The 19,150-nt window shown below is 43.7% G+C and overlaps 1 protein-coding gene across 8 annotated transcripts in view; it reads left to right on the top strand.

Moving 5' to 3' along the window:
• Nucleotides 1-19,150, top strand: part of TRAF3 (TNF receptor associated factor 3) — a 116,979-nt gene that overhangs the window by 40,585 nt on the left and 57,244 nt on the right. Inside the window, exon 1 of one of the 8 annotated variants that reach the window (XM_081829869.1) lies at nucleotides 5,919-6,080. The exons of the other annotated variants lie outside the window; for them this stretch is intronic. The gene's annotated coding sequence lies outside the window, so the exon portion shown is untranslated. Of the gene's footprint in view, nucleotides 1-5,918; nucleotides 6,081-19,150 lie in introns of those variants that run through there. 8 annotated transcript variants of the gene reach the window in all.

Below are 19,150 nucleotides of genomic sequence, written 5' to 3'. Positions count from 1 at the left end.
CTCTGACCTCAACCGCTGGCCCTAGAGGCCCCCTATGGGCCTCGCTCCACCAGTACCCCAAAGGTAGTTCTCATTGCTGGGGGGTGGGGCAAGGGTCTCAGCCCTGGGCCAGCGTTGGCTCCCCCCCTCTAGGCATCGTCTGTTCCAGGAGATGCAAAAGTCTTGGGGTAAGAGCCCTACTGGTTCCTCCAGACCTTCCTGGGACAGCCCACTCAGGCCAGAACCCAGGATTCCTACTTGCCAGTCACGGGGTCCCTGGACTGACAGACAGATTGGTAGGGGACCAGCCCTATTACAGCACAGCAGCTGTTGGGCTGGTGGGGGTGCGCCTGCCACTGAGGACCAGCCTTGATCTCTGATTTGAAAGGCACAGTTCTACAGACTGTCTTCTCTGGGGGAGTGCCAGACTGGCACCTGAATATGCCCAGAGGCATTTGATAAAAGTTCCTGTGAGGCAGTTAAATCACTAGTCAGTCTCTACAAAGCACAATGATGACAAAAAGAAATTTCCTCATACACTGCCTCTTGCCTTCCCCTCAGATCATCTACCTCATGCTGTGAGATTACTCAGCCAGTCAGGAATTTACACATGAGGTGCATCTGGTTTGGTTGAAAATATTCATTGATTCATATCACACCTTTTTGGGAAGAGATCAGGGTAGGAAGGGTGCAGTATTTGCATAAATCTGATCTCCCACTCCCAGGAGTAAAGGCCATGTTAGTGAACTTTTGCTGGGTGCCTAGAAAAGCAGCCTATCGGGTAGTTAGGTGTGGGCTGGGAGCCTGGGTGCTGGGTTTGAATCCTGGCTCTCCCCCATGCGCAGGTCTCCTCAGCTGCTGGAGAGGATGCTGGAGGTGGTCTCACAGAGCAACTGAATCCTGCCTGTGGAGCGGTGGCAGCTGACCCTGGCGAGCCCTCTTGAGACCGCCGGCTGCCACGGTGATTTGCGGCAGCCACACAAGTGACTGCTTTGGGGCAGTGGGGGGGCGGGATCCTATGCAGTGTGTTGACTGCGGGGGATGATGGGAGCCCAGAGGAAGGGTCCTTGCCGCCAGGGAGTCAGTCGGTAAGACTACCTGGGGGAGAAGATGTGTGAAGGGGGGGTTAGGTAAACAGAGGGAAGGTGAAGCAGAGGATTCTCATCATCAGAGGAAATAGTATGTTTGCAGGGATACGACAGTTCATTTCTGTTACCAGAATGAGGGGTGACCAGTAGGTTCCTTAATCTATGTGTGCATTCACCCAAATTTAGCAAGCACTGTTCAGGGCCAGGCTGGGCACTCAACTTAGGGTAGAACAGAACACGTCTGAACGAGGCCACTTAGTATTTCCCATCAGGAGGCAGTCACCAGAATCTCCAGAAGACGGTGCTCATTTACTGAGGGGCCCTGTGGTGTGAGAGCACGGCACAGAGCCGCCCTGAAGGGTTCAGATTGTTACCTCTACTTGGCTACCATGTGCCTGGGGCACGCTTACGCCGCAGGTATGAGACATTCAGCTGTCTGTCAGTCGTGGTCGGAGCTGTGCCTGCCCGGAGCTGCTGGGAGGGTTCGATGGGCTCCGGAACACACCCTTGCTGAGGATGCACTAGTGTGTGGTGAAGAACGTGTGTGCCATGTTGAGGATGCTTTCCCCTCATCTCTCCCTTTTCCCAGCTGAGTGCACATCCTTTAGCTCCTGTTAAATACTCCTTCCTCATAGAGCTTGTCCTGGATCCCCAGACTAGCTCCAGGTCTGCCCGCCTCCGTCATGCAAGTCTTCATGCTTGGAGTGACTTGTTTGCCAGTGGTCTTGCCCACTGGAGTGCCTGTTACCACCAGGATGGTGAGCTCTGCCTTACTCATGCCCTTCCATGCACAGCATGTGGTTGGTTAATGCTCACTAAATATATTGAATGAATGAATGAAAAGTAAAGGTCACTTAGTAATCATGCTACTATTTTAAGTCTTTTTCTGAATTTGGTTGTATGGTTAATGGTTTAATATTTCAAGGGCTCTGACATTGTAATGGTTTTTACTATACTGCGAAGGTAGCTGGCTGTTCAAGGTGATTGCTCCCCACAGAGGAACTAGAAGTTCTTACTGTACTTGCATTTTCTTTCTTTTTTTTTTTTTTTTTTTAAAGATTTTATTTATTTATTTGACAGAGAAAGACACAGCGAGAGAGGGAACACAAACGGGGAGCGGGAGAGGGAGAAGCAGACTCCCCGCCGAGCAGGGAGCCCGATGCGGGACTCGATCCTGGGACTCCAGGATCATGACCTGAGCCGAAGGCAGTCGCTTAACCAACTGAGCCACCCAGGCGCCCTGTACTTGCATTTTCTGGAATGAAAGTCATGGTTCATTCCCAGTAGCTTTTCAGTAGGGGCTTCAAAGCTTGTGTGAAGTGGCAGATGTGCAGGATTCTCACAGAGAGTACTTGAGCATAAAAGGTGGTGTGTCATCATGCACATTTCATTAATTTCAGCATTCTTACCCAGCACAATAAATTGTCAAAACCATCCTCTAGTAAAAACCACAAACCAGTCAGCCTTTAGGAAACAGGTTGGAAATCTAGAAATGCCACCCCCCACTGAGGTATTTGCAACATTTTTTTTTAAAGATCCTTGTAAAATCTTTGTGATTCAAAAGGCAGCTTTCCTGTGCCAGGGGAGTCTCTCTCCAGCGCTCTTGCTTCTGAGGTTTGTAGCTTTCAGAAAGACTGCAGTGCAGCGGTCACCAAAGTCTCTGTTAATATGGAAACAACTGGTGGTGAGGTCTTTTGCTCCCTTTCCTACCACAGACTGTGGCCTGCAATATGAAGGAGGAGGTAATGAAGGCCATATTCCCCTGGACTTAGCTGTTTAGGGACAGAGCGGGAGTGATTTTTGAGAACGTTGTGGCAGCCCAGGCATGTCCTGCAGCAGCTCTGTGAAGTTACTGATGCGGTGGGCTTCCTGGGATGTGAGATTCAAGATGCCTTTCCAGCTTGCACATGGTAATTCTGTCTTCTTCTCTGTGTTCAGATGGTGGATGATGAGAAGGTAAGGACTTTAGAAATCATGCATAATATGTATTTTAAATGTTAATGAATATCCCTATTGAAGGTGAAGAATTATAATTGAGTTGATCTTTTCTGAACCAAAGAAATAAAACTTTGATTTCTTATTAAAGGACAGTTTGAATGTTTGAACAGTCTTCTTATTTAGTGTTGACAAATGCCATCTAAATTATTAAAGATGTTCTTTAAAGAGATCTGCTTGTTCTTTGACTTACTGAACCTGGTTGAATTCCAGAGATGTAGTCACAGATAGAATGGATTTGCTTCTTTAACTTAAGCAATGACAGTGTCATTAATCTGGCATGGAACATTTTGTTTCACAAAATCTCAACCATATGGCAGTGGATGAGGAAATCTAAGTTCCTTAGTTCTTATTTGCCTTCAGATGAGCGTTTTCAGATGTGCGGAGCTCTGCTTATCCTGGGGCGAGTTGGAGACTACCTCCAGCTCTCCTCTTTGTTGATCTAAGAGGGAGGCTGAGAGTCAGAACTCAGGTTTATTTATTTGTCTATGAATTGGCCCCCAAACTGTATTAAATGCACTATGGGTGGTAATTTATATGTCCGATGCCAAGAAATACACTGTCAGGGTTACCATGGCAACTGCGTGCATTCTGAAAAGCTTATGAATGGGCACTGAACCTTCTGGTGTTTTAAGTGAGATGTTCCAGCTGAGAGCCTGCATTCATGATTAGCGTAAATAAATTCTGCTTTCTGTGTGTATCACATCCTTTTTCTTCGTTTACCACTTGTCTGTTCAGCTCAGTTCTTTCTCTGCTAACATCTGCCATGGTCTCTTGATGGTTTTCAGCTTCAGGCTGGGGAGCGAGCCTGGGTGTGCCGTGTCCCGACACCTCAGTCTGTGGGTGGTTTAGAATGGGCTGGCACGTCTGCGCCTCCAGAGGGCTGGAAATCCTCGACAGCCCCAGAGCATAGCTGCAACCCCGTGTGCTGGTGTGGTCCTGGCAGAGCTTCTGTCTGTCTGGAGAGCTTCTCTCCAGTAACACAGCCCAGGGCTCTGAGAGAGCTGACTTCTAGGGAGGCCGCCCTGCCTAATTTCTATTTCTAGGATATCATGACGATTGGTTTTGGAGAGGGAGGCCCAGGTTAGAAAGACCCGCGTTCAAAATGCCAAACTTGACGAAGGCCTGTTCTCTTCATTACCAGAGGATTGTTTGCTGTTGGTTAGAAATCTGTGTGGCATAGTTTCTTTGAAAACTAGTTCCTCTTGTGCATTTAAACCATATTGATGCCTTGATTGCACGGCACTAGAATATCTGTTAGCGAATATTTTGCAAAAGGCACCTGCACAGCTTGCCTAGGAAGTCCAAGGCAGCCCTGGGGATGGCCGTGGCTGCTGAGGCAGTCCCTCCCAGGAGGGGGCCCTGTCAGGCTCGGGGAGGACATTCACACTCGTGTGGAGTTCATGCTCTGTATTAAGGGTCATTCAGATCATATAGCTTAGATTTTAAACCTGAAAGTAAAGTCCGCTTTTCAGACTCCCATCACCTGCAGGCCTTTGTTAAGAATCTTCATCTCATTCAGTCCCTGTATTTTACAGATGAGGAAACTGAGGCCCAAAGAAGGTGTGGTTAAGGTCCCACAGCAGATCAGAACCAGCTCTAGGGTTAGAAACCTGGCTCCTGGCTTTCTTTTTTTTTTTTTAAGATTTTATTTATTTGACAGAGAGAGAGACAGGAAGAGCAGGAACACAAGCAGGGGGAGTGGGAGAGGGAGAAGCAGGCTTCCCGCTGAGCAGGGAGCCCAGTGCGGGGCTCGATCCCAGGACCCTGGGACCATGACCTGAGCTGAAGGCAGACGCTTAACGTCTGAGCCACCCAGGCGCCCCCTGGCTCCTGGCTTTCTGTTTTCCTTAAGATCGCTTTCCTGACAGAAGAGTTTTGTTCTCAGTAACTGTTTTTTGCTTTTCTTTTTATCAAAAAAAGGCCTACGTAATAACAGGAATAGAACTCTCTAATTTATAAAAGTTCCTACTTTCCCTTTCTTCTTTATTCCGTCATTTACCCAGCTTCTATTCAGTGTGCCAGAGACTCCAGGGGCACATCCTCTGCCCCCCAGGCCTCATGCTGTGATGAGAGGTCATGCCCTGAGCACAAGAGCACTCAGCCTGTGTGTGGAGATGAGTCGTGGCTCTGCAGCTGCATTCTGCCTGTCTGTGGTATTCTGCAGAGAGGCTGGGTGCCCAGTGGTCTCGGGGGGGTGAACTGAATCATTAGCTATTAAATCAAGGTCGCAATGCTGTGTTCACTAAGGCAAAACAACATAGTAATATTAGGTGCAGCTTACACATTACGCCTTACTTATTACAAATAATAAGAGGTTCAGCTTGTAAGGCTGCTTGTACTCAGGTTATAGGCAGCTAGGGCGTTCCAGGACTTGATTCCTGTACCCACCCCCCCACCCCCCCAACACTGAGCTTTGTGAGGGTAGGAGGCACATTTCTCACTGTGGGATCTCAGGCTCAGTACATAACAGAAACCCATTAAGTGTCTGGATAACTTTGGAGCCCCTGAAAACTTGTAGGGCTGTTACAGATTTGGGGACGGTGGGCAAAGATGACAGAAGGAATAAGGCCAGGTGCGGGTCCAGCAGCATCTGGATCCTGTTGCTTAGGAGGCACGTGGTAAAATATGGGACAGTCTGAGACGGCAAGAACGCGATTGAAAATGCAGTCCTTAGAGGTTTCCGTTTGGTGATGTATAAAGCGTTCAGGACACGTGTGTTGTTACCCTCAGGTGAGAGAGAATTAAATGACCTCTCTCATAGAGAGCCGGATCAAAAGAGTCTTAGATGTAACCTTTCAGGTAGAGAAAGATTTCTGCTTTCAGATCTTAGGGGATACTGATTTTTCTTGATAGGTGAGGAATCCTGTAACCCAGATGCCCTGCCTAAGAGTCTGCCTTCATCAGGTCTCTAGAGAAAGTGCCCTACAGACAGCCTGGTGTTGCATTCCCCAGGCAGTTGAGATGCAGTAGAACCCAGGGGGAAGACCAGCACACTCTTTGACTGCACACCGCCATGTAAGTCCAGATGCAGGCGCACACGCTAATTTATGGTAAATGAATCAGGTACTGCTATTAGAAGCCTGTGATACACTAAAAATAAATTCAGCAGTATAATTTAAAATTGTTCTTTAGTGGGCGCCTGGGTGGCTCAGTCGTTAAGCGTCTGACTTCGGCTCAGGTCATGATCTCAGGGTCCTGGGACTGAGCCCCGCATCGGGCTCCCTGCTCTGCGGGAAGCCTGCTTCTCCCTCTCCCACTCTCCCTGCTTGTGTTCCCTCTCTCGCTATCTCTCTGTCAAATAAATAAATAAAATCTTTAAAATAAAATAAAATAAAATAGTTCTTTAGCTTAGAAGAATAAAAACATTATTAACATCAATTAAGAAGAACAGTATCTTGACTTGTCAAAAAGGACATTCAATTAAAAATGACAAATTTTTCTTTCTTTTATTATGTTAATCACCATACATTACACCATTAGTGTTTTTTTAAAATTTTTTATTGTTATGTTAATCCCCATACAACATTACACCATTAGTTTTTGATGTAGTGTTCCATGATTCATTGTTTGCGTATAACACACAGTGCTCCATTCAATACATGCCCTCTTTTTTTTTTTTAAAGATTTTATTTATTTGACAGAGAGAGACACAGCGAGAGAGGGAACACAAGCAGGGGGAGTGGGAGAGGGAGAAGCAGGCTTCCCGCCAAGCAGGGAGCCCGATGTGGGGCTCGACCCCGGGACCATGACCTGAGCCGAAGGCAGACGCTTAACCATCTGAGCCACCCAGGTGCCCCCAATACATGCCCTCTTTAATACCCATCATCAGGCTAACCCACCCCCCCACCCCCTCCCCTCTAGAACCCTTAAAAATGACAAATTTTCACACTTAGAGAAGCCCTGCATATGTTACAAAATGGCATTTCTGAGGAGACTGGGTGGCTCAGTGGGTTGGGTGTCTGCCTTTGACTCAGGTCATGATCCCAGGGTCCTGGGATCGAGTCCCGCATCGGGTTCCTTGCTCAGCAGGGAGCCTGCTTCTCCCTCTGCCTCTGCCCTTCCACTTGTTTGTGCTCTCTCTCTCTTTCTCAAATAAATAAGTAAAATATTTTTTTTTAAATGACATTTCTCAGGCAGGTTCATTAGTTAGGATTATTTTGCAAGGGTCTTCAGACCCTCAGGTTGGAGTAAGCACCCCTTTTATGTGCAGCTTGTGCTCAGCCATAAGACATCTATGTAATCGGGTGACTTGTATTTTCTGAGTCACTCCCCTGTTGCACTGAGACTGTCTCTCTAGTAGCAGGTGGAGTTGAGACAGTCTGCAAAGACAGGGTCAGGGTGGAGCTCAGGTCTGCCGTCTACTCTGTGTTCTGGACTGTTGACCATCCAAACTGTGAAATGTTAAAACCTCCATACAGAGTCTTGTTCAGTCCTTCCTCATAGCCCTAGCCCTGTGTCACCGAAACCCAGCCCCAGGGCTCAGAGGGCAGTGTCAGAGCCCAGGTGGATGCGCTCCTGGCCAGCATTGCCTTCTTCCTCCAACCCCAGCCTGGAGTCTTGTTGCCCAGACTTTTTCTCAGCTTAGAGCCTTAACTCCCAGGCCACAGTTCCTAGCATATCGTTTCCCTTTTTATTCTGCCTGGGATTTCGAAAATGTCTAATAGTGCTGGGTGGTTTTATTCATCATTATGAGTGGTATTGTTTATTACAACTTGCAGCTACAACTCTGGTAAAACAAATTCATTTCCTGCGTTCAGATTGTGCTCATCTAAAAATTCTGTTTATAACATTTATTCAGAAGAAGGCTTCTATTATGAGTTGTTGAGAAACAGCTCTGTACCCCCTTTAATAAAGCTATTTTTGAAATGTAATTTAATGCCTGAAGTAAATTGCTTGGAGGTTTAGTTCCTTGCTTGCAAAAGAAGTGTGAGAAAAAAAGTACTTTTTTTTAACGCATTTTCTGAGCTCTGGCCAGAAACCGTTTCATTCGTTTAGTTCATTCATATTTATTAATCACCAATATTTATCAATATACCATGTGATTATATTTATGTTATATATATACTTATCTCCTTGTGTTTGATATATATTAGTGTGTATGTGTGCATATATGCGTGTATGTGCATTAGTTAATACTAATTAATATCAAGCAGAAGTATAGCAAAAAGATTGGTACCCTCAAATTATAAGGTGATTTTTTTTCCTGTGTAACCTATAAAGTGAGGTATTGAATTGATACTCAGTACTGAGCCACTTCTTACACCCTTGATTTTTCTTATTGTATTTATCTTTGTTTATATTTTTAAAATCTGAGAATTACAGAAATAGTTAATCTCTAGTGATCCTTCAGATTATGGTTTAAATGTCCTCTCCCCAGGGAGGCCTTTCCTGTACCCACTTAAATGGGTGTCGCTGGCATGCTCACCACATTCTGCCTTGGTAGTTTTCATGTCACACGCATGTGCACACACAGTTACGTGTGCTGTGTCCCCTTCCCCGTAAACGGTCTTCAGGGCCCCTGTCTTTCTTGTCCCCTCCTGTCTGTACTGTGCTGGGCATCCTAGGCGCTGGAGTGCGTGTTGAAGGAGCACAGGACACCAGAGGCCCCTCCAAGGTGGTTGTGATGCTCTGTGTCCTTTACAGGACTGTCTTGGAAGTTTTCAACTATTTTCTTGATTCAACCAAAAAATCTTTTTTCCATTACTAATTTAATATCTTTTCTTTCTTTCTTTTTTTTTTTTAAAGATTTTATTTATTTATTTAACAGAGAGAAAGATAGCGAGAGCAGGAACACAAGCAGGGGGAGTAGGAGAGGGAGAAGCAGGCCTCCCACCGAGCAGAGAGCCCGATGTGGGGACTCGATCCCAGGACCCTGGGATCATGACCTGAGCCGAAGGCAGACGCTTAACGACTGAGCCACCCAGGTGCCCCCTTAATATCTTTTCAAATTATTGAATACTTGTGTTTTCCCCTCCACCGAGGAGCCGGAAACAGCCAAGAGTAGAAGACTATTTATGTCCTAAATGGCCCTTTCCTCTTTTGCTCTCCATGTTCTTTTTCTTGTAAGTGAACAAATACATTGTGAGGCTAGCAGACTTTAATGCATCCTTTGAATTCAAGTGTAGAGATTTTTGAGGAAAATGAGGTAGTTTTGAGAAACTAGTAAAACCAGCCCCAGTGCTTTTGATATTTTATTTTAGATTTTGTTTATTTATTTGACAGAGAGAGACACAGCGAGAGAGGGAACACAAGCAGGGGGAGTGGGAGAGGGAGAAGCAGGCTTCCCGCAGAGCAGCGTCGATCCCAGGACCCTGGGATCATGACCTGAGCTGAAGGCAGATGTTTAATGACTGAGCCCACGTGCCCCACTTTTGATATTTTAATTTATAGGAAGTGCTCTTCCATTTTTCTCAGGACAGTGCCAGACTGGGGAAGGGTGCTGTCATTCAGAATTATTTATTGGGCACTTGTGAGAGTGGAAACAGGGGGACCTGGCAAGGCAAACTTTGGTCCCAACCGCTGGACCATTTGGGGCAGCACCAGGGGCTGTGTGGAAGGCGTGGCGTGGCGCTGTGGGGCCACAATGTGGCCAGGTGCTCCCTGCCCTCGGGGCACTTCTGGCTAATGAGTCAGTCCTGGCGTTTTTCAGCAGCACTGATCTAACCTACAAATTTAGATTTCTTTTCATATTATTCCAGTAGAAAATTTTATTAATGTGGCCTTTTTTTTTTAATAAAAAGTGTTGACAGTAGAATATTTTATGTTCAAAATATTGATTAATTTTGGGGGAAACCTAAGAGATTTGATGTTGCGTAACAAATCTCTGTTTAAATTCACGAGGTAAATTGCAGTGAATCGTAAGTATATTAATTATGCAAAAGCAAACATTGCAGAATAGGGTTTATTTGAAAGACTGATCAGATGAAAATTTCTAGGTGACCTGAAAGATGTCACACTTTTGTACACCCTTACATTAAAACAGTGTGATCAGTTGGATGTCATGTAGGAAACTTCGTACTGGTGGGTCCAGCAATTTTAGCAAATGGGATCACATTTGATTAGGAAGTTGATTTATTTTAGAGGATTTATGTAGCATGACAATTATTAGATTCAGGGGCGCCTGGGTGGCTCAGTCGTTAAGCATCTGCCTTCGGCTCAGGTCATGATCCCAGGGTCCTGGGATCGAGCCCCGCATCGGGCTCCCTGCTCGGCAGGAAGCCTGCTTCTCCCTCTCCCACTCCCCCTGCTTGTGTTCCCTCTCTCGTTGTGTCTCTCTCTGTCAAATAAAATCTTTAAAAAAAAAAGAAAAAGAAAATATTAGATTCAAAAAGATCCTAGAAATATTACACTAGACATCTCAGATTTTCAACGTGACTCTATCTGTAACAACATATGTGACATTTCATATTTTAAGACTAAAGTAAGTATGCAGTGGTAATGGATATTCGACCATGATTTCAGGTGAACAAGACTTCAGAGAAACCTATCATATTGCCAAAAACAAAACCAAACACTGCATTACAGTTCCAGAACATGGTTTTTTTCCACACAAGTGTAATTTTAACTATTACCCAGTAGCATGGGATAGTCATTTCACTCTTAACTAGCATTTTTCCTCCTTGTTCAAATCCATCTGGATAATGCTTTTCAAAAGTAAGCTCAATAGTTGTAGTCAGTTCTCATATTTAAAGTAGCTAGAAACCAAGCAAATAATTAAGTGATGCGAGAAATTTATTTTAGCCTCGCCAAGATCTCAGTATCTTCCTTGAAGTCAGAAACGGCCTTGGTTCAGCCAGAGGCCCTGTCTTTGGTGCATCTGGTCGTGAATGTCCTGTGAGACCTAGGGGAATAAATAAACTTCAGGGATGTCAATGCTGACATTCGAACAATTAAAAAAGTGCTTGGTTTTCAAAAGTGACAAATGCATTAGTTAGGCATTATTGATGTTTTGGGAATTTTGAGGCAGGTATTTTGCTTCCTCACCCAGGATTTGAATTTACAGGTGTCTGAGCTGTTGAGAACACCATTCAAGTCACCGGGGCGGGAGCACTGGTCTTTGAGACCAGGGTTTCAGTCCTGACTCTGACTTTGGGCAGGTTGCTAAGAATCATTATCTTAGTTCCTCAATAGTCCAAGGAGAGATTTGGAGCATTGGGTAATAACCTTTTAAAGATAATTTGAGAGGTGCAAGTGGCAAATTCGATTTTACAGCATAAATCTGTATTAATCCTTATGACATCATGAGTCAGTGAGCATGCCTTTGTTGATGTAGTCACTGTCTGTTACAGATGTTACGAATGTTACTCAAGAGGCAGTCCACTCTGTCGCTTGCTGATGTGTAATAATGGGAAATTGCTGAATCTTTCTGTTCCAGTTTCCTCATCTCTGTAATGGAGGGGGCGGTAAAGGAGGATATTTACAGAGTTGTGAAGAATAAATGAGTGATTACAGGAATAATGTAATAACTATTAATATATATGGAATGTTTACTGTGTGGTAGATAATTTCTAAGTGCTGAGGATACAAACCTAAGAAAAGCACTTTTCTGTCTTCAGAAAGCTCACAGTCAGGTGGGAGAGAGAGAAGGAAGCAGAGCCAGTGTAGGCTTGTCTTATGATGGGTGTCCTTATAGTATAGATCAGGGCTTGAGGAAGGGAAGGTTCTCGGAAAGATGCATAGAGACGTTTAACGTCGTAGAAAACAGGTGCCTGCCAAGTGTGCCTGGCATCTTGCTAGGTGCTGGGGGTGGAGGGAGGCTACAGATAAAAATTTAGCATGATCTCTGCCCTAAAGTTTCATGACAAACTGTGAGTTGAGTGTAAATGGTAGGTGTCAAAATACTTGACTGGAGTCTTGAGGATGAAGTGTCTAGTAGGACACTGTGACGCAGAGGCAGGGTCTTGGCAGGGGAGGGCAGGCCTGCTGCACCGGGCTGGGTGGGGCAGACTCATACCCAAGCCAGGTCAGAAGGAGCAGATGGAAGAGGGAATTTGGGGGTGAGGGGATGCTTTATGAACTCGAACAGTGTCTGATTGTTAATTAGTTTCATGAGTTTCGACTGTCTCTTCATAAAAATTACAAATTTTAATTTCATAGTCTTTGTTTCTCCACTAAACTTAATACCATATAAGGGAAAAGCTTTTTTAGGTCATTACATTTGAAAACATTTTCCTGCACTTGTGCTTTTAGAAAATGAAGTAAACGCAGAATACGTAAAAGTTGGCTTATGGTGGAGGTTCTTTATTCTCGCAACCATGACAGTCCTTTTTTTTTTTTTTTTTTAAGATTTTATTTATTTATTTGAGAGAGAGAGAGAATGAGAGACAAAGAGCAGGAGAGGGAGGAGGGTCAGAGGGAGAAGCAGACTCCCTGCTGAGCAGGGAGCCCGATGCGGGACTCGATCCCGGGACTCCAGGATCATGACCTGAGCCGAAGGCACATGACAGTCCTTTTGCTTGTGCTTGCCTAGTGCTTTCCTGCTGCATTTACTAGAGAGGAGCACCAGCAGGGTGGTAATCCTGCAGAATCTGGAATGATAGTTTGTTGCTTGATTTGCTTTGAATTGAACTGATATATTGAGAACCTTGGCACCTACTTTCACCAGTTAGTAAATTGACTTTGTAGCAGTTGCTGCTGATGGCCGTTTTTCGTATACCCCATAATATAAATATGTCAACCTGACATTGTATAATTACAGTATTGTTTTACAGTGATAGTATTTTTGTGTGCATGTATTTAGTAATTATACAAAAGTTTTTATTTTTTTAATTAATTTATTTTAAAATTTTCTTTAAGTAGGCTCCACACCCAACATGGGGCTTGAACTCATAACCCTGAGATTAAGAGCCGCATGCTCTACCAGCTGAGCCAGCCAGGCGCCCCAATTTTAGGAAAGTTTTTATATTCTTGTAGTATTTCCCTGCCTACAAAGTGGGTATGTGTGGGAATATGTACATATAAGACTTTAGTTGCAAATTGGGATACTTGGGTGGCTCAGTCAGTTAAGCATCTGTCTTGGGCTCAGGTCATGGCGAGTCCTACATCGGGCTCCTGCTCAGTGAGGACCCTGCTTCTCCCTGTGTGTGCTGCTCCCCCTGCTTGTGCATGCTCTCTCGCTGACAAATAAATAAAATATTTTTTAAAAAGACTTTAGGGGGGGGCGCCTGGGTGGCTCAGTTGGTTAAGCGACTGCCTTCGGCTCAGGTCATGATCCTGGAGTCCCGGGATCGAGTCCCGCATCGGGCTCCCTGCTCGGCAGGGAGTCTGCTTCTCCCTCTGACCCTCCTCCCTCTCATACTCTCTGTCTCTCATTCTCTCTGTCTCAAATAAATAAATAAAATCTTTAAAAAAAAAATAAATAAATAAATAAATAAAAAGACTTTAGGGGCACCTGGCTGGCTCAGTCGGTTAAGCGTCTGCCTTCGGCTCAGGTCACGATCCCAGGGTCCTGGGATCGAGCCCTGCATCGGGGCTCCCTGCTCAGTGGGGAGCCTGCTTCTCCCTCTCCCTCTCCCTCTACTGCTCCGCCTGCTTGTGCTCTCTCGCTCTGTCAAATAAATAAATAAATAAAATCTTAAAAAAAAAAAAAGACTTTAGTTGCAAATAGAAGGAATTTGAGCATAGCATTTCATATTGAAGCATTTCTGTTTTAAGATATCTCTGAGAAAGAAAACAATTTTCTAGTTCTGATAAATTCTTGTAGTTATATTAGTGGGATGTGCTTAGTAAGAAAGTTACTCGTGAGTCTTGCATTTCTGCCATGACTGAATAACAGGGACCAGACTTACTCTCCACCAGGACCAGGTAAGGCAAGTGAGGCACTTGCCTCAGGTGCAGAATTGAAGGGGGCACCAGAAAGCTCAATAATTGAGATTAAGGGGCGCCTGGGTGGCTCAGTTGGTTAAGCGACTGCCTTCGGCTCAGGTCATGATCCTGGAGTCCCAGGATCGAGTCCCGCATTGGGCTCCCTGCTCGGCAGGGAGTCTGCTTCTCCCTCTGACCCTCCTCCCTGTGATGCTGTCTCTCATTCTCTCTCTCTCAAATAAATAAATAAAATCTTTAAAAAAAAAAATAATTGAGATTAATATTTTAGGGGTACCTTGCTGGCACAGTAAGTAGAGCATGTGATTCGATCTCGGGGTTGTAATTTTGAGCCCCATGTTAGGTGTAGAGATTACTTAAAATATTTAAAAACATTTTTTTTTTTTTACTTATTTAAAGATTTTATTTATTTTAGTGGAAGGAGGGGCAGAGGGAGAGAGAGTCCTCAAGCAGACTCCCTGCTGAGTGCAGAGCCCAAAGTGGGGCTCAATCTCATGACCTGAGCCGTATCAAGAATCAGAAGCCCAACTGAGCCACCCAGGTGCCCTCAGAATAAACATTTTAATACAGTGCTTTGAGAAAATCAAATTTGATACAAATATATCCATAATGAAAAAAATCAAATATTAAATATAGACAGGATCAGAATTAATGATTTTTCCTTTTGCCTCAGTTCCAGTATGGCTCAGTTCAGCACTGTTACTGGTACTATCTTTATTTAAAATTTTAATATTTTTGTTTCTCGTGGATTTTTTTCATTAATTTTGATTTTTATCTCTGTTACTGAGTGTTTTTTGTTCCTCCCTAAAATTTGTATCTGAGGCAAGTATCTCACTCACCTTACCCTAGTTCCAAATCTGACTGCCATCTTAAACAACTTGAAAACCAGACAAAATATATGAAACAACAGTTCTAGACATTGCTCAGCAGACAGGTTAGGACTGTGTTCCCTGAAATAAATGAGCCCTACGGTTATTCCAGCTTATTCTCTAGATCAGGGTCCATGAAATTTTTATGTAAAGGGCCAGACAGTAAATATCTCAGGCTTTTCAGACCATATGATCTCTGTCACAACTACGAACTCAACTCTGTGTCTGCTTTCATACCAAGTATGTGAACGAATGGGTATAGATGTATTCCAATAAAACTTTATTTGTTTAAAAAAACTGGTGGTAGGTTAGATTTGGCCCCAGGCCATAGTTTGCCAATCTTGGCCTAGAGACAGTTTCCACACTGCAGGGCAGGGAGAGAGAATCCAGAGCCCACAGGCTTACTGAAGTGACAAACATTCAGTGTTTGGGAGGACAAGGCAGCTAGAATTTGGGTCGGGGGGTAAAGCATAGGAGAGGAAGGGGGCTACTTAGAGAACTCCAGAGATCTGCAAAAGGACCCCCTTGAGATTTTGACTGAATACTGACCAGCAAATACAGGAGGAAAAAACCTCAAAGCCAGGAAAAGAACCACCAGAAAGGAGTAGACTGGACAATTTGTGGATATCACACAGGGTTGAGATAGTTTGTGTTCCCACCACCTAGGGTAATAGCAGTTAGGTCCTTTTAAGGCTTGTTTTTAAATCTTCGTTAGGGTGTTTCAGAGCAGCTTTTCCAATTAGGGCATCAGGTAGACTCCCCTCACCTCAGTAGTGGGGCTGGATTAGCTCTAGAAGGGCTGCTGTGGACCTGCCGAACTGGTTCCAAGTAAGTTCCCAGAACAAAGTCCCACCTGTATTTATTTATTTTTGAAGATTTATTTATTTTTTTATTTGACAGAGTAAAAGAGTGTGTGTGTGTGTGCATGGGGGTGGGAGGACAGAGGAAGAAGGAGAGAGAAGCAGACTCCCCACGGAGTGCGGAACCCGATGGCCAGGCTTGATCCCAAGACCCTGAGATCATCACCTGAACCAAAATCAAGAGTCAGCCACTTAAGTGACTGAGCCACTCAGGTGCCCCAAGTCCCAATTATATTTAAAAGGATATGATAAAATCCAGTTGCCAGCAGCATAAAAAAATTTCAGTGTCCAGCATCTTATAAAAATTACCAGGCATACAAAGAAGCAAAAAAATATGATACTAACCAGGAGAAAAGTCAACCAATAGAAACAGACCCAAAATAACAGATAAGGACCTTAAAATAACTGTTACAAATAAGTTGCACATATCAAAAATGTAGAGAAAAATGAACATAATTAGCAAAATGAAAAATACAAAAAAAAAGGCTGAAATAAAAGTTCGAGATGAAAAATAAAATATCTGAAATGAAAAATGCAATAGAGAGATGAACATCAGTTTGGCATTACAGAAGAATGGCTCAGTGAACTTCAAGACGATCCAAAATACAGCAAAAAGAATAGAGAAGACTGGGGCACCTGGGTGGCTCAGTTGGTTAACTGTCTGCCTTCAGCTCAGGTCATGATCCCAGGGTCCTGAGATCGGGCTTCGCATCGGGCTCCCTGCTCAGCAGGGAGCCTGCTTCTCCCTCTTCCTCTGCCTGCTACTCTGCCTACTTGTGCTCTCTATCTCTCTGTCAGATAAATAAATAAATAATCTTTAAAAAACAAACAAAAAGAGAAGACTGAAGAGAGAATAACAATATATAGGAACCTGTGAGACAAAATTAGCTGTTCTCAGATACATGTAACTAGACTTCCAAAAGAGGAGGGAATGCAAAACAGCATATGAAGAAATAATGGCTGAAAAACAAAATCCAAATTTGATGAAAACTACAAACCACAGAGCTCAAAAACCCCAAATAGAATAAACAAAGAAAACCATACCAATGTACTGCATAATGATATTGCTGAAAAACCAGTGCCAAAGAGGAAAAAAAAAAAAAGGCAGGAAGAAAAGACATTACAGAGGAACAAGACAGAAATGACAGCTGACATCTGGTCCTAGCCTGTGCTAGCCAGAAGACAACACAGTGACATGTTTAAAGCACTGAAAGAAAAACCTGTTAGTTTAGAATTCTGTACCCAGAGAAAATATCTTTCAGAAATAAAAGTGAAATCACAATTTCTAGGCCAAGAAAAGCTGACAGAATTTATTGCCAGCAGACCTGCACTACACAGAATTTTTAAAGGAAGTTCAGGTAGAAGTAAATGACACCAGATGGAAATTTTTTCAGAGAGGAGTGAAAAGAACCAGAAATGGTCAATAGGTGGATAAATATTCTCACTTTTAATTGCTTTTTTTAAAAAAATTGGCTATTTAAGGCAAAAATAACAATATATGATGGGCCTTATAATACTTGTAGAGGTAAATAAATGAAAACAGTAGTACAAAGGATGGGAGGGGAGAAATGGAAATATGGTATCACTATACTTAAAGTGGCATAATAGTATTTGCAGGTAAATTGTGATAAGTTAAAGATAACCATCATATCCAGAAAAATCTGTCATCGGCGAAAGAAGGAAACATTAATGCCAATAACAGGATGTAAAATAGGGTACCACTACAGGCCTTACAGACATTGAAAGGGTAGTAAGAGTAAAATTGCAAATAATTTTATGCCAATAGATTTGATAACTTAAATAAAATGAAAACATTCCTCGACAAACACAAACTATCAAAGCTCACTCAAAGAAATATATAACTTTCATTACTCTATGTTTATAAAAGAAATTGAATTGGTAATGAAAATCCTTGGGGCGCCTGGGTGGCTCAGTCAGTTAAGCTTCTGCCTTCGGCTTGGGTCATGATCTCAGTGTCCTGGGATCGAGCCCCGCATTGGGTTCCCTGCTCAGCTGGGAGTCTGCTTCTCCCTCTCTCTCTCTGTCCACCCCTCCCCCCTGCTCATGCTCTCTCTCGTGCTCTCTCAAATAAATAAATAAAATCTTAAAAAAAAAAATCCTTGCCTCAAAGAAAACTCCAGACCCAAATGACTTCACTGGTAAATTGTATTAAACACTTAAAGAAGAAGGAATACTAATCTGACCAAAACTTTTCTAGAAAATAGAAGAGGAGGGAATATTTCCTATCTCATTCTGTGAACCAGCACTGCCTTGAAAGCAAGGCTAGACAAAAACATTACAATAAAGGAAAACCACCAAGTGCATTTGTCTTACACACAGGTCTTCCATGCATTGTAGCAAATAGAATCCATAGAGAAACATATAGGGGCGCCTGGGTGGCTCAGTTGTTAAGCGTCTGCCTTCGGCTCAGGTCATGGTCCCAGGGTCCTGGGATCAAGCCCCGCATCAGGCTCCCTGCTCGGCGGGAAGCCTGCTGCTCCCTCTCCCACTCCCCCTGCTTGTGTTCCCTCTCTCGCTGTGTCTCTGTCAAATAAATTTAAAAAAAAAAAGAAAGAAAGAAACACATAAAAAGGATATTACGTAATGATCAAGTGAGGTTTATCTCAGGAATGAAAAATTGGTTTAACACTGGAAAATCAATCCATGTAATCCACCGTCTTAATAGATCAAACAGAAAAATGAGAAGCAAGGAGATGGAAGTGCAGGAAGCACAAAGGGAAGGCAAGAGACACAGGAAGTAGTGATTGGGTTCTGAGAGGAGAGGGGCAGTGCAGAAGCAGTGTTTGAAAAGATAATGGCTGAAATTTTTCTGGAAAGTTAAAAGAAGCCAAACTGCAGTGTTAAGATGTTCAACAAATGGCTTGACAAGATATCCTAAGTAAAAAATCCACACCCAAACACAGGGCAGTGAAGCACATGATTATCTACAAAGGGACAGCGGGCAGCTTCTCAACACCAGCAATGAGAGCCACATAGCACTGGGAGTGATACCTTCAGTACGAGAAAGGAAAGGATTCTCTCTCTAACCAAAATGATTGAATGTTACATAAAACGTTAATGGTGACAAAAATTTGTGCACATGTGTAAATACACAACAGTAGGACATAAACTGGAAATACGAATGGAGATAATATTTTAAAGTCTTTGCTATCTGGGAAAAGGGTAAAGATACAGTGGCCTTTGAGAAGAACCTGCACATTGTAATTTCTAAAGTTACCATTAAAAGAATAAAAACAGAACCTGTAGCTTCTAGATTACTGGGAAGCGGGGATTAGAATGATAACAATCCTGAAGGAGGCAGATAACCCCTGGTAAAATAGTAGAAATAAATCTACATATTCGGAATGGCTTCCAATGTAAATAGAGTAAATTTTCCGTTTAAAAGGCAAAGATACCGGGGCGCCTGGGTGGCTCAGTCGGTTGAGCGTCTGCCTTCGGCTCAGGTCATGATCCCAGGGTCCTGGGATCGAGCCCCACATCGGGCTACCTGCTCAGCAGGATGCCTGCTTCTCCC

The sequence above is a fragment of the Leptonychotes weddellii genome, chromosome 9 (assembly GCF_054177405.1).
Source record: "Leptonychotes weddellii isolate Sample4059 chromosome 9, ASM5417740v2, whole genome shotgun sequence".
In the NCBI taxonomy this organism is placed as follows: domain Eukaryota; kingdom Metazoa; phylum Chordata; class Mammalia; order Carnivora; family Phocidae; genus Leptonychotes; species Leptonychotes weddellii.
This window is presented reverse-complemented; position numbering and strand designations above follow the sequence as displayed.